At 38.9% G+C, this 14,515-nt stretch overlaps 1 protein-coding gene and 1 long non-coding RNA gene across 3 annotated transcripts in view; both read left to right on the plus strand.

Moving 5' to 3' along the window:
- Nucleotides 1-5,763, plus strand: part of LOC133534961 (voltage-dependent calcium channel subunit alpha-2/delta-2-like) — a 107,216-nt gene extending 101,453 nt beyond the window's left edge. The window contains exon 38 of one of the 2 annotated variants that reach the window (XM_061874327.1): nt 3,056-5,763. The gene's annotated coding sequence lies outside the window, so the exon portion shown is untranslated. The remainder of the gene's footprint in view (nt 1-3,055) is intronic. The other variant, XM_061874326.1, reaches the window with a different exon arrangement.
- Nucleotides 5,764-6,993: 1,230 nt separating this feature from the next.
- Nucleotides 6,994-14,515, plus strand: part of LOC133534982 (uncharacterized) — a 52,775-nt gene continuing 45,253 nt past the window's right edge. The window contains exon 1 of the long non-coding RNA XR_009802116.1: nt 6,994-7,198. This is a non-coding gene — a long non-coding RNA (uncharacterized LOC133534982). The remainder of the gene's footprint in view (nt 7,199-14,515) is intronic.

Here is a 14,515-nt window from a genome sequence, read left to right on the forward strand (position 1 = left end):
GAATAACGTTGGCTTTTTCACATAATTGATGACGTCACGATGGAAAAAATAAACCGATGTTGATTATTCAGCGACACAAAACAATCTGAAGTGGTCCAAGTCTGAGTTGATCTTGATCTGCTCCCACTCGAAAAGAACAGGAAATATAGAAAAGTGGCGTAAATAAATATCAATTATAAAGGTAAAAAAAAGATGTAATAATATAATCCTGAGTGCGTACAGGTGGTTCTCGTTTTGCTATGTTTTGTGGCTACATACGCAATCCCTTAAGACTCGCTGGAGAACTAGTAACAGTGCACGCGGCGGAAGAACACATGACGCGCAACTACACTGAAGAAAAATAACATTGCTTATTCTTGAAAGGAGAATGGGATTTTTCAGTGGCCTTTTGCGTTTATTATCAAAGTTTTGAGTATCTCCTCTGTAGTAGTTTCCCTATTAATTTTCCCGTCATATAAGAAATATTTCATTTTACATTATTTTATGTATTTATTAGCTGACATTTTACAAGTTACGAGTGACAATTCATTGCACTAAACTGATAATAAACCAGACAGGAGTGATGCTTGCAGTATAATTAATATTTTTTTGTCCAGTAGATGGTGCACACGTACTGACCAATGAAAACAGAGGCCATGTCAGACTTTTTTCAAAACTGGTGCCTGCACAACATTGAGAATTTATGAAGGAGCCTATATTATATTATTTTGCAACATTTTAAAGTAAGTGCCACTGTAGTTTATTGGAAGTGTGTTGGTCAAAAACTAGCTTTGATGCTGGAATTTAGACCGTTTAAAAGTGTAATTTAGTAAGACTTCCTGGAAAGAGGTTTAGTGTCTCTCCCTTTAATGCTAATGAGCTGTGTTTGTCTCCAAGAAACACTATTATCCACTTATCACACATACACTGTAACTGTGCACTTGCCCAACGTACAGTAACCGATGCCATATCCTCCGAGTACAAGCATCCTCTGCACCAGACATTTTGTGATAAGCACATTTGCAGAACACTGATATATTTTTCCACAAAAATGCAACTTTGACAAAATAATTAGATTAAAAACAAATGTTTACTGCAGTGGACGCTGGTTCTCAGGAAGATATGTCGCATACAACAACATAACATGAAGGAGCGAGACAATTGGCATAGCTATGTGCGTTACAGTTCTAATTTTACGCGCACATTTTTAACTGGTTTAGCTTATTCACTAGATAAAACAATCGATCGGTTCTCCCACCCACACATAGTTTGCCGCTTTATTTTAAGACGTGTAGCAAAGCGTACTTTTTTTGCTAGGGGTGTCCCAATCCAACTTTTTTACTTCTGGTCCGAGGCTTGAGTATGGGCCAATACTGATAATGATCAGATGTGATATCAGCACAAATCATACAAACGTTAATTATTTTGTAGTGTGGAATGTTAGAAAAGGGGCGGCATTGTGGAACAGGGGTTAGTGCACGTCCCACACAATACGAAGGTCCTGAGGTTGATCCCCGGGCTCGCTGTCTGTATGCGTGGAATTTGCATGTTATCCCCGTAACTGTGTGGGTTCCCTTTGGGTACTCCAGTTTCCTCCCACCTCCAAAGACATGCACCTGGGGATAGGTTGATTGGCAACACTAAATTGGCGTGTGAATATGAGTGTAAATATTGTCTGCCTATCTGTGTTGGCCCTGCGATGAGGTGGCGACTTGTCCGAATGCAGCTGAGATATGCTCCGGTACCCCCCGCGACCCGAAAGGGACAAGCGTAAAAAATGGATGGAATGCTAGAAAAGGTTTGATCGAGTGAAATTAGTTAAACGGAGACCAATAGTATGGATGAAAATCACCAACCTAAGGACAGACTTATGCTGTCTTTAAGTTGACGTGAGTGGTAAATAGTTTTGTTCGTGACACCTCGTGGTCACAATAATTCATGAAGTTAAGCTCATGAGGAAGTACAGTAAGTTAAATGGTGCAGACACGTCTGTGAAAGGATACTCTTACTATGCTTCTGCCTTGGAGACTTTGTACGTGTAAGTAATATGCAATTATTATTATTAGATCATCATCGTTTGCCATCTCCACCTTCAGCAGATTATGCATCAACATGTGTTGTCAGCCTCCATAAATTTCAGTCTTTCAGTGACATCAGGTTTTGTCCAGTCCAATTGCAGATGTTGTTTCCCTTTGCTTCTTCTTCCTTCTATCATTCCTTCTAGACAGGTTTTTGCTTACTCCTTGGGTATAATTATGTGATACTTGTTAATATTGACAAATGTGCTGTTTTAGACTAGAATATGGTTCATTTAAGGACACTTATTATGTATTTGTAGCCTGTGTGCTATTGTGTGCTTAGTTGTTGTGTAGCTGCTAGCCCCTGCAGCCTACAGCGTACCGTGTTTGCTTTTCATTCATGACTTGACTAAAATAGAAGAAAATACCAACCTTGTGTGCTGGCTGTCCAGCTTTGCAAATAAATACCCTGCAGGACAGCTTGTATTGGACATGATATAACACATTTTACATGCAAGCAAATATCATTCCATACTTTTTTTGATGATATCGGACCTACAGAATATCAATTTCAGACTGGGACACCCCTTACTTGAGACTGCTTGCATCAGGGATTTTAGATGCAAACGGATATAATCCCATACTTGTTTTTTTTTTTTTTTTGCTGATATTGGACCAATATCATATCAGGACGGTCTTTTTTCAAACAAGTGAAGGAGATGATAGATTTTTCTGGTCAGTGTGGAAGCCTACTTTGAAATACATGACTAGTTTTCAGAGAGTTTTGAAAATGTTGCTTATTTCTCGCCACTAATCAAGCACACACATCACACGATATTTTGGGGTAATACGTGACAGGTCAGTCAGTTCACTGCAAAAAGGGACCTGATTGTTACGTTCTCACAAGTAAAATGGAGCCTAAACTGTTAAGTACTACAATTGTATCCCCACATTGACCCTCTTTTTGTGTACCCATGTGATCTGGTTCCAGCATTACTTGCTGATCATGTTATACTATAAAGTTTCTTTTTTTTTTTTTTAAATGACTCCTGTTCTAGTTTGCAGTACAATGCTGTTGTGTTCCCTCTTCTGTCTGCCGGCTGTTCCAGCCTGCAGTGCCTTGTTCCACTCACTCTGGATGTTACTTCCACATCATCCTGTATCGTCATCACTTTTTTTTTTTTAAACACAGGAAGAAGCGCGGAAGGAAAGGACTCTGCTTTATGCCTTCTTCAAACTGTGGTTCAGTCATGAATCAAAGCACAGATTTTTCGTACATTTCTAATACATCACACACACACACACACACACACACACACACACACACACACACACACACACACACACACACACACCTGATTCTGAAAGGCTGTGTCATCTGTTGACTTAACAAGTGAATGTGTAGGATGTTTATGGACATGTCAGCCTGCTGTTGTGCATCTCTGCTGTACCCAAGCATGTAGGGGAAGGTTTGATAAAACTTAGCATTAAAAATATACTGAAAAAACAAACAAACATAGCTTTTACCTTGCAGCATTGAATTTAAACAACACTGCTCTGAAAAATGTTGATTGCCTGCAAAGTATTGAGATCAGTGTTGTATTTTTTATTTTTTTTTTGCTTTGTTTTTTAATGTGCAGTATTTATTTGCATGGTCTTCGGAACACTTTCAACTTTTGTGTATTAATGTATGAAACATTCCTCCTGGTGTACAAATGGTTGAGGATCAACATTTGACTTCAGTGAAGTTTATCTGATGAATTGATGCTGCCAGTTTAAGCACAAATAGGTGTAAAGAAACATACTGCCTGATGTACCGTGTCATTTATTTAGCTCTTTAAAGGTGCCAGATGTAATAATGTGGCCAGAAATGATACTGCAATCACGGTCACACTTCTGTAGTCCCTTCCCACTCTCCATGACTCAGGTCGCCAGATACGCAGTCAAATCCGAATCCTACTCCAAGGAACTTCAAATGCCAAGTGACAAGTCCTAAGTAGTAGGTTTCTCTTGTTTATGCTCCTTGCAAGATGGTTTACTAAGTCATTATGCCACATTTTACTGATGTCAAATAGCCAAATGTACTTGTAAAGTTACGCTGCAATATTTTTGTCAGGAGTCGGGACAGATTGTTGGCATTACCCTGCTAAAATTTATAGTTTGACCGCACGGACCACCATGGAAATAATTATATATAATAATATATTACATATCGCCTACTTTGATAGCAAGCCAAGGCCAACACTAAAATTACCGCCACATTTCGTTTAGCATAACTCCATGTTGCATTCAACCTGGCGCATTGCATTCTCTTCCATGTACGCACATCACCATCTTTCAGGGCAGAGGGCAATTTTATGAGCCAACCCACTTTATGCATAAATCATACAGCCTACTACCATGTCAATACACAAAGTAGAAAATCATTATATGTAATGCAGTATATTGTGCCAAGCAAATACCACCCCATACGTGCCTGATGCACATACAGTAGCAGAAACCGCAATTAGCCGTGCTAATGGTGGAACCCATTTCCTCAGCGTATCAGCATATTGAGAAGGAAATAGGCACTGACACTACCCATATCCACATTGGTTTTATTTGTCGATAATATATTGTCAGTTGGATGACACATTGACATACAGGCTAACGGGCATATATTTCCCCCGTTAGCCTATATGTTGATGTGTCATTGACATGCCAACTAAGCATTATACTGGGAGCTGAACATCGCACTATAAGCAACATTGCACAAACATACTAGCTTTGTTAGACAAGGTCATAGACTGTATTGGACAAAATAGTTTACGGATGAAATGAGTATTTCCATTTATTAAAAGTAATAAGAAAACGTAAATACCTTACCTATCAAGGAGGAAATTGGCAAGTTTGGCATCGGATGAAAACATATTCTCCACCTTTAATCATCTCCATCTTTCAAAGGCATCACCATACAAATCCTCATTTTGTTCCTGGCTTTGTCATGAATAGGTTGAGAATAATAACGACGCCTTTTATATTTACTGAAGTCTGACATGTTTAGTAACTTTACCAGTGGCAGTAGCTCGACGAAGATGGCGGTATGTAACTGGCAACCTGGATGTGACACACTCACTGACTTTTTAATTGGTCAAAACGGTATAGGGCGGGGCATCAAAATGAAAACAATAACAATATTTTGGGAATGTAAATCTAAGTTTGAAATGACCATATCCTGGTTAAACTACCGTTATCAGTTATAGAGGTATTTGAAAAGAACATGATTTGTTAATGCCTTTTGACATTTCAGAGCCATTAAATTATTACATATGGCACCTTTAACTAATTATACCCTGGACAAAATAAGGAATGTTTTCCTTATGAAATTGATGTATTTGTTGCTTAATCAATTTATACATATATAATGTGAATTTTAGTTGATTTATGTCTTTCTTTGGCTCTTGTGTCAAATATTTGAATAGCACACAAATGTATAAAATGTGTATGAAGCTTGTGTCAGCACAATTTACAGGAAAAAAAAATCTTACAATTTAAAAAACGCTTATGTCTACGTCCTATCCAAAGAATGTTGTTTCGCTTACGTTGTCGTATTCGGGACAGATTCCCACTCTCCGTGCCAGCCTCCCATCATGCCACTCCCAGTTTTGTATGCAAAACAGTCAGCAGAATACAAAAAGCTAACTTTGTAAACATTTTGTCAGTCACATTACAGATGGATATTTAAATGTTTATATCTTTGGTCATTAAATGCTATTGATATTTTTCACTTCATGTGTTGCTTCTTTATTGCTGTCAGCGATTGAGCAGTCGTGTTGGTTTACTGTAACCCAGTGGTGTCAGGGCCAGCAAAGCCTTCTCTGCTGGCCTAACATAACCAGATATGATCATAATTACAGATAAAAGTAATGATTTATTTACTCTCCCAAAATATCGAAAAGTATTCATATTTTCTTCATGTCATATTATGCTCCTTCCAGCACTGTTGTTTTTAATTTAGAGTTTTTATCCAATCAGAATTCAGCTAGCTTATGTTGCCATACGTGAATGGGCACATACAGGTGATAGACAATTGCAATAGCCAATCAGATCACAAGTTGTTGTCAGTAAGGCTTTCTAGCTGGCCTAAGGTTGAACGTGACATTTACGCGTCCTTTGATTGGATACTCACTGGGACCGTTAGAGGATGAATCTGAGAACACAAAGAGTTGATTGACAGTTGCGATAGCAAATCAGATCACAAGTTGTTGACAGTAGCCTCTCTAGGTAGCCTGATGTTAACGAGACTGTGATTGGACACTCACTTGTCATTCCTGCTAAGTTGCAACTTAGCAGGAAACATGAAGTTTTGACCCACAAAGAAGGAGAACAAAATGTTGATTAGGTGGCAGATATATATTTGCGAGGCCATTTTCAAGAAGGATATTTAAAGGGAAACTACATTTTGTGAGACGGTATTGGCGATGAAATCGGGGAATCGACGAGGGTTTCCACTGGCTTACACGGCTTATCATCCAATGGGTACCAAAAATTGTGAGTTCAAATATTTCATTTCTTAATGTTTTTTGCAATTTAAATTTTGACAGTACCACATAAGATATGTTTTAATTGCTGATACTGGTGTTATGGATTTTTAAATGCGCCAGAAAATAACCCGTTTTGTTTCTCTATGGTATTTCCTCCAACAATGGTCATGTGGTGACATAATTGATGGTATTTGGAGAGGTAATCATTGAAGTTGGACATCACTGAAGGCTTAGGTGGGAAATGCACGGCCCGCCACTGGTGTAAACTAATGCACAAACACAGCAAATTTATAATGGCGGTTGACTACATTTTGAGTGCAATCACATCTAACATTAAATCAGTTGGTTTTTTTTTCAAATTGTACAAACTTTCAATATGTATATTGCTTAGAAATAGTCGTTAATATATGTACTGAGCTATTTTGATAGTTTTCTGTTTTATTGCAAAGTACTCCCAAGTTTAGAAACATCTGTTTATTTATTACCGTTTGTCTACTTCAAACCGGTAGAGGGCAGCATTCTATTGTCTCAATTAGGTTGTCATCCTCAACTATGAACGAAGAAGATCAAATTTGACTAAAAAACAACAACATTCTACACAGTTTTGGGTAGAATATTGATACTTTACCCCAAATGACCAATAAATCCAACCTAAGAATCACACTGCCCTCAACACAGGTACTGTAAAACAACTTTTCACGTCATATAAGGAAATAATACTTGTGAATATGTAGTAATAGAAAAGTATGTATATACAGTATGTTCGACTTAAGCTAACGCTAACAGGCGCTATTAAAGCTGTATTCATATCCATGAGTAGTATATATACAGGTATATATATATGTGTGTGTGTGTACTGTGTATATATATATATCTCTCTATGTGAGTGTACTGTATATGGATCTTTCTGTGTGAAGTTTGCATGTTCTCTCCTTGAATGCGTGGGTTCCCTCCGGGTACTCCGGCTTCCTCCCACTTCCAAAGACATGCACCTGGGGATAGGTTGATTGGGAACACTAAATTGGCCCTAGTGTGTGAATGTGAGTGTGAATGTTGTCTGTCTATCTGTGTTGGCCTTGTGATGAGGTGGCGACTTGTCCAGGGTGTACCCCGCCTTCCGCCCGATTGTAGCTGAGATAGGCGCCAGCGCCCCCTGCGACCCCACAAGGGAATAAGCGGCAGGGAATGGATGGATGGATATACACATATATATATATGTGAGTGTGTGTGTGTACTGTATATATATATATATATATATATACACATAGATATGTGATTGTGTGTGTGTGTATGTATATATATATATATATATATATATATATATATATACATACATATATATGCATACATACACACACACACGTATATATATATATATATATATATATATATATATATATATATACACAAACCCCGTTTCCATATGAGTTGGGAAATTGTGTTAGATGTAAATATAAATATAAACAGAATACAATGATTTACAAATCCTTTTCAACACATATTCAATTGAATGCACTACAAAGACAAAATATTTAATGTTCAAACTTAATTTTTTTTTTGCAAATAACAACTTAGGATTTCATAGCTGCAACACGTGCCAAAGTAGTTGGGAAAGGGCATGTTCACCACTGTGTTACATCACCTTTTCTTTTAACACTCAATAAACGTTTGGGAACTGAGGAAACTAATTGTTGAAGCTTTGAAAGTGGAATTATTTCCCATTATTGTTTTATGTAGAGCTTCAGTCGTTCAACAGTCCGGGGTCTCCGCTGTAGTATTTTACGCTTCATAATGCGCCACACATTATCAATGGGAGACAGGTCTGGACTGCAGGCGGGCCAGGAAAGTACCCACACTCTTTTTTTTTACGAAGCCACGCTGTTGTAACACGTGCTGAATGTGGCTTGGCATTGTCTTGCTGAAATAAGCAGGGGCGTCCATGAAAAAGACGGCGCTTAAATGGCATCATATGTTGTTCCAAAACCTGTATGTGCCTTTCGGTATTAATGGTGCCTTCACAGATGTGTAAATTACCCATGCCTTTTTTGTTTGCAAGTAACTCTGTGTGATCCTGTGTGTTTGTGATAAGTTGGATGCCACACATTCCCAAGTGAACAGGTGCTTTAAGTAGACTGAAGGGCAGTCAGCTGTCATTTGTCACTATGTCAATAAAACAAGCTCCTCAAAGAGGAAGCGCAGAGTGGTGACTGCTCAAGATGGCCTTCAGTCCTCTGCTGTCAATCTGAGCTGTAATAAGAGCAAGATATATGCACTCATCACTCATTTTCCTTTCCTCTTGTGGAGGTGTTTTGGCCCTTGAGCTGCAGCTAGCTTTTTCAGAAACATAGTCAAGTATAATTGTGCCCTTTATCTTCAAGGCCAAGTGCTTCCGTTGTAAAATGCGTTCCATGACATTTTTCCCATTTTAAAATAAATTGGCCAATTTTCAAATGTCCACATTCCCCACATTTTTTAACTGATGCAAACTTTTCCACCGTCAACAAATTGCACACATCCTGGACATTCAAACTACCAATTCCAACGATTACTAACAAAATATAATGTTTTTTCAGTGCATAGAGGCTATCTAATTTAATGTCCCATTTCCCAATTTTCCTTAAGTCCATCCATCCATCTTCTTCCGCTTATCCGAGGTCAGGTCGCGGGGGCAGCAGCCTAAGCAGGGAACCCCAGGCTTCCCTCTCCCCAGCCACTTCGTCCAGCTCTTCCCAGGGGATCCCGAGGCGTTCCCAGGCCAGCCGGGAGACATAAACTTCCCAACGTGTCCTGGGTCTTCCCCGTGGCCTCCTACCGGTTAGACGTGCCCGGATGGCATCCTGACCAGATGCCCGAACCACCTCATCCAGCTCCTCTCGATGTGGAGGAGCAGCGCCTTTACTTTGAGTTCCTCCCGGATGGCAGAACTTCTCGCCCTATCTCTAAGGGAGAGCCCTGTCACACGGCAGAGGAAACTCATTTCGGCCGCTTGTACCCGTGATCTTATCCTTTCGGTCATGACCCAAAGCTCATGACCATAGGTGAGGATGGCAAGTGTAGATGGACCGGTAAATTGAGAGCTTTGCCTTCCGGCTCAGCTCCTTCTTCACCACAACGGATCGATACAACGTCCGCATTACTGAAAACGCCGCACCGATCCGCCTGTCGATCTCACGATCCACTCTTCCCCCACTCGTAAACAAGACTCCTAGGTATTTGAACTCCTCCACTTGGGGCAGGGTCTCCTCCCCAACCCGGAAATGGCATTGCACCCTTTTCCGGGCGAGAACCATGGACTCGGACTTGGAGGCGCTGATTCTCATTACGGTAGCTTCACATTCAGCTGCAAACCGATCCCGTGAGAGCTGAAGATCCCGGCCAGATGAAGCCATCAGGACCACATCATCTGCAAAAAGCAGAGACCTAATCCTGCGGCCACCAAACCGGAACCCCTCAACGCCTTGACAGCACCTACAAATTCTGTCCATAAAAGTTATAAACAGAATCGGTGACAAAGGACAGCGTTGGCGGAGTCCAACCCTCACTGGAAATGTGTTCGACTTACTGGCTGGGACTTACTTACTTTCCTTAAGTCATATTCTCTATTAAATGTGTCACTACTTCCACATTTCTCAATCGATTCAAACCGTTCCAAAGACAACATGCTACTTGCTAATGTATATCAATTGTCAGCATGCGACATTTTCGTCAGCTAATTTAGCAGGTATACACCTCAGTGTTATATGTTTTGGTACTTGACGCATGTTAACTTTTGTCAAAATGCTCCTTACTCATATTAATCAATCCGTGGTTAGCTTTTTTTGTGGCTAATTTTCGTCACGCATGTTAACTGTTATCATTCTAAAGCTAGCATTTTATCTGTATTCGCAAATCGTGCAGGAAGACACCTCAGATGTTTTGGGTTTTAGCACACTGTTAGCATGTTAACATGCCAGCTTTTTTTTTTAGCTCTTTTTGCAGATATACAGCACAGAATCATATATTTTGGTACCTATATTAGGCTTATTCTTGTCTGGATATGCTTTCTTTTTTAAATTGTTATCCTTTTTCCTAAATATTATTCTTTTTTTAATGTTTATTTTTTGTTGTTCTTTCAAAATTCTTTCTGCCATTCTTAATGGGAAGTCCTCTTATGTGTAGCGCTCAGAATCATATATTTTGGTACTTGAAATATATATATATGCTAACTGTTATCATTTAAACTTTTTAAGTAATTTTGCAGGTATACACCTTAGCGCCATATTTTTTGATACTTGGCACGTGCTTACTGTTAGTATTTCAGTTCAGCTTTGGCTTGTCAGCATTCACACGCAATTTTGTCTGAGATTTAATTTTTTGTTTATTTTTATATATTATGTTGTATATATATATATATATATATACACACACACATATATATATATATATATATATATATATATATATATATATATATATATATATATATATGTATATATATATATATATATATATATATATATATATATATATGTTACGCGTCTTCTTGTCCGGTTATGCTTCCTTTTTTTGTATTTAATGTTATTTTCATTGATTATTATTATTTTTTTATATATTTTTGTTGATTATTTTTCTTAATTGGAAGTCCCATTAGGACAGTTGTGGTTTTGGGCAGTAGTTCACTACAAGTAGCGCCGCTACGTAGCTTAACTACATTTCCCAGTAGCGTCGCTACTTTTTGAACTAGTAGCGATTCCTGTAGATTAGCTATGTTCAGACCCTTGTGCCAGGTAGCTTACATCTCAGCTATAAGCTACAAAGAAGAACAATGGCCTGCATATCCAGGGAGGACAAAAACATATGGAAATAATCAGTAATGGTTGGTTTGTGTACATATGAAAAAATCCACGGTTGGTTTACAAATAATGAGTCACGATTGGCTCAGGTTAGGGCGAGACGTTAGGGACTGGCCAATCAGAGGCAAGTCAGGGCGGGTCATCGAAACCCGGAAGCAAAATCATTACAGACACACACACATGCCGCATGAGAACGAGGGAGTCAGAGTCAGAGAATGGCTTGAAGCTGACGACGTTTGAAAGAGAAAAAAGAAACATACCTGAAAATGGCCGCATGATTCTCTGTACAGATTTTTCCTTTAACCTCTTAAGGCCTACTGAAGTTAGATTTACTTATTTAAACGGGGATAGCAGGTCTATTCTATGTGTCATACTTGCTCATTTCGGGATATTGCCATATTTTTGCTGAAAGGATTTAGTAGAGAACATCCACAATAAAGTTCGCAACTTTTGGTGCTGATAAAAAAGCCTTGCTTGTACCGGAAGTCGCAGACGATTACTTCACATGGGTGAGGGCTCCTTACGTCCTCACATGGGAGCCTCCAGCAGCAAGAGCTATTCGGACCGAAAAAACGACAATTTCCCCATTAATTTGAGCGAGGATGAAAGATTTGTGGATAATGATATTGATAGCGAAGGACTAGAAAAAAAAAAAAATATATATATATATATATATATATATATAAAGTTAAAAAAAAAGAGGCGATTGCATAGGGACGGAATCAGATGTTGTTAGACACATTTACTAGGATAATTCTGGGAAATCCCTTATCTTTCTATTGTGTTGCTAGTGTTTTAGTGAGATTAAGTAGTACCTGATAGTCGGAGGCATGTGTCCACGGGTGTCTTGACTCCAGTGTCTGAGGGAAGTCGACGGCAGCTGCATAGACGGCGCAAGCTCAGCTGATCTCCGGTAAGAGGCGGCTTTTTACCACAATTTTCTCACCGAAACCTGCCGGTTGACAAGTGGTCGGGAACCATGTCACCTGACCGCTCTGATCCATAGTAAAGCTTCACCTCCAGGAATTTTAAACAAGGAATTACTGTGTTTGTGTGGCTAAAAGCTAAAGCTTCCCACCTCCATCTTTCTACTTTGACTTCTCCATTATTAATTGAACAAATTGCAAAAGATTCAGCAACACAGATGTCCAGAAAAGAGACGACTTTTAGCCGCAAATGGTGCTGGGCTAATATGTCCCCTGCAACCCGGGACGTCACGCTCACACGTCATCATTCCGCGACGTTTTAAACAAGAAACGCCGCGGGAAATTTAAAATTGTAATTTAGCAAACTAAACTGGCCGTATTGGCATCTGTTGCAATGTTAATATTTCATCATTGATAGATAAACTATTAGACTGCGTGGTCGGTAGTAGAAGGTTTCATCAGGCCTTTAAGGCCCAAGCTGTTTGTTTACATGCGTTTTTTCTTTCTCTTTGCTATTTGGGCTTATTGGACCCTAAGTAGAATAACAAGTAAAAATCATCTTTTTATATGGTGTACTTACTCCATAAGTACACTATTGTGTACTTCATGTGTAGTGACATGCAAATTTTTATTTTTAGACTTTTTTTTTCCAAATTCTATTGTATGTTATACTCTTCTGACACCACCAGATAACAGTATATGTGTCCATACGTCGGCATAAGACCCCAATTCAGTAGTGTACACAATTTTGGAAATAATAGCTAAAAGGTGCTGTCCACGCATGTGGCCACTGAGGCCTTTAGAGGTTAGTGATGAAGGAGATGCTCAGAAACCCACAATGAAGTGTTTTCATGGCCATATTTAGACACATTAATGTGTTCAAAGGAAAAAAAAACGTCCCACACCTTTGTTTTTACTAGTTTATTTTGTAAACTAACAAACAACACACATTTAAGAAGACATATCAGGTGAGTTGCGTTCATGAAAAGTTTTACTGCGCATAACCATTATCAACTGTTTCCAAACAACACACAAGTCATTTGGTTTTGTCAAGATTTTGAAAGCTGCTGTTTTTTTTACTGTGGGCAAAGAAAATGAATAACATTATAGGGGTGGCCCAAAGAAAAGGAAAACTCAAATAAATACATACAGTGGGGTATGTGAACCCAGGAAGGGAGTTGTAGTGTGTCCCCGGCTAAATGACAGATAGTTAATAGTAACGGACCCTTCTTGGGTCCATTTGATTTCATTTGTACACTCTCAGTTACATTATCATTGATATTGTACATGTGGGACCATGGATAGAAATTCCATTAAATAGGGGGCTGGAGCTTAATGCATTTCAAATTTGGGGTCCTTGTAATTTAAATAGATGATGATAATCACTGCTAGAACTGTAATACCTGTAAATCTTCTCCTATGGGGGTCCCAGGCGTGTCTTTTTAAATGGGGGTCCACAAAGCTCATGAGTGTTAATTTAAGATGTCGTGTTGATGTAGCAAGCTACCTTTGCCGTGTAGTTTGCCACAATTGTCTGGGGATATCTTCTCTTGTACCTTTGCTACATTTAATCCAGAGTAATTTGTAGTTTAACTAACTGTATTTTCAGTTGACACGGGGCCGTGGACACAGAAAAGGACTTGCTCACTTGAATGTTCATTTATGCATACAATAAACACCAATAACAATAAACTTAAATTCAATGAAAAGTAATACATTTGTAAGACTCAGACTTCGACAGACTTTAATGATCCACAATGGAAATTGTTCCACACAGTAGCTCAGTTACAAAGGATGGAAAGTGTAAGGATGGAAAGGATAATGCAGGTATAAAATAGACTAAAAATGTACCGTTGTAGCAATATAAAATATAACATTTATGTAATATTTACATGTACAAGATCAGTAATTACAGGGAGGGTAGCACTTACTGGGGATGCAATGGTACACGGTAAATTACCAGTCCCTCCTGCACAGGAGAATCTGGATTTGTAAGAAATGTTTCTGCGCGTGTGTGTGAGTGTGTGTCTCTGTGTGTTTGCAAAAAGCCCTCGCTGCAATGTCATGTTGTGCCACTACCATTACCATTACATTCTGGAACTCTATCCTGCACACACATGCAGACGCACACACACAAACACACGCACACACACACACACACACACACACACACACACACACACACACACACAAACTTAATCAACAAGATGTCCATGGTTGTTTTTTGTGTGAAAGGA

Source organism: Nerophis ophidion, linkage group LG16, assembly GCF_033978795.1.
Source record: "Nerophis ophidion isolate RoL-2023_Sa linkage group LG16, RoL_Noph_v1.0, whole genome shotgun sequence".
NCBI lineage: Eukaryota > Metazoa > Chordata > Actinopteri > Syngnathiformes > Syngnathidae > Nerophis > Nerophis ophidion.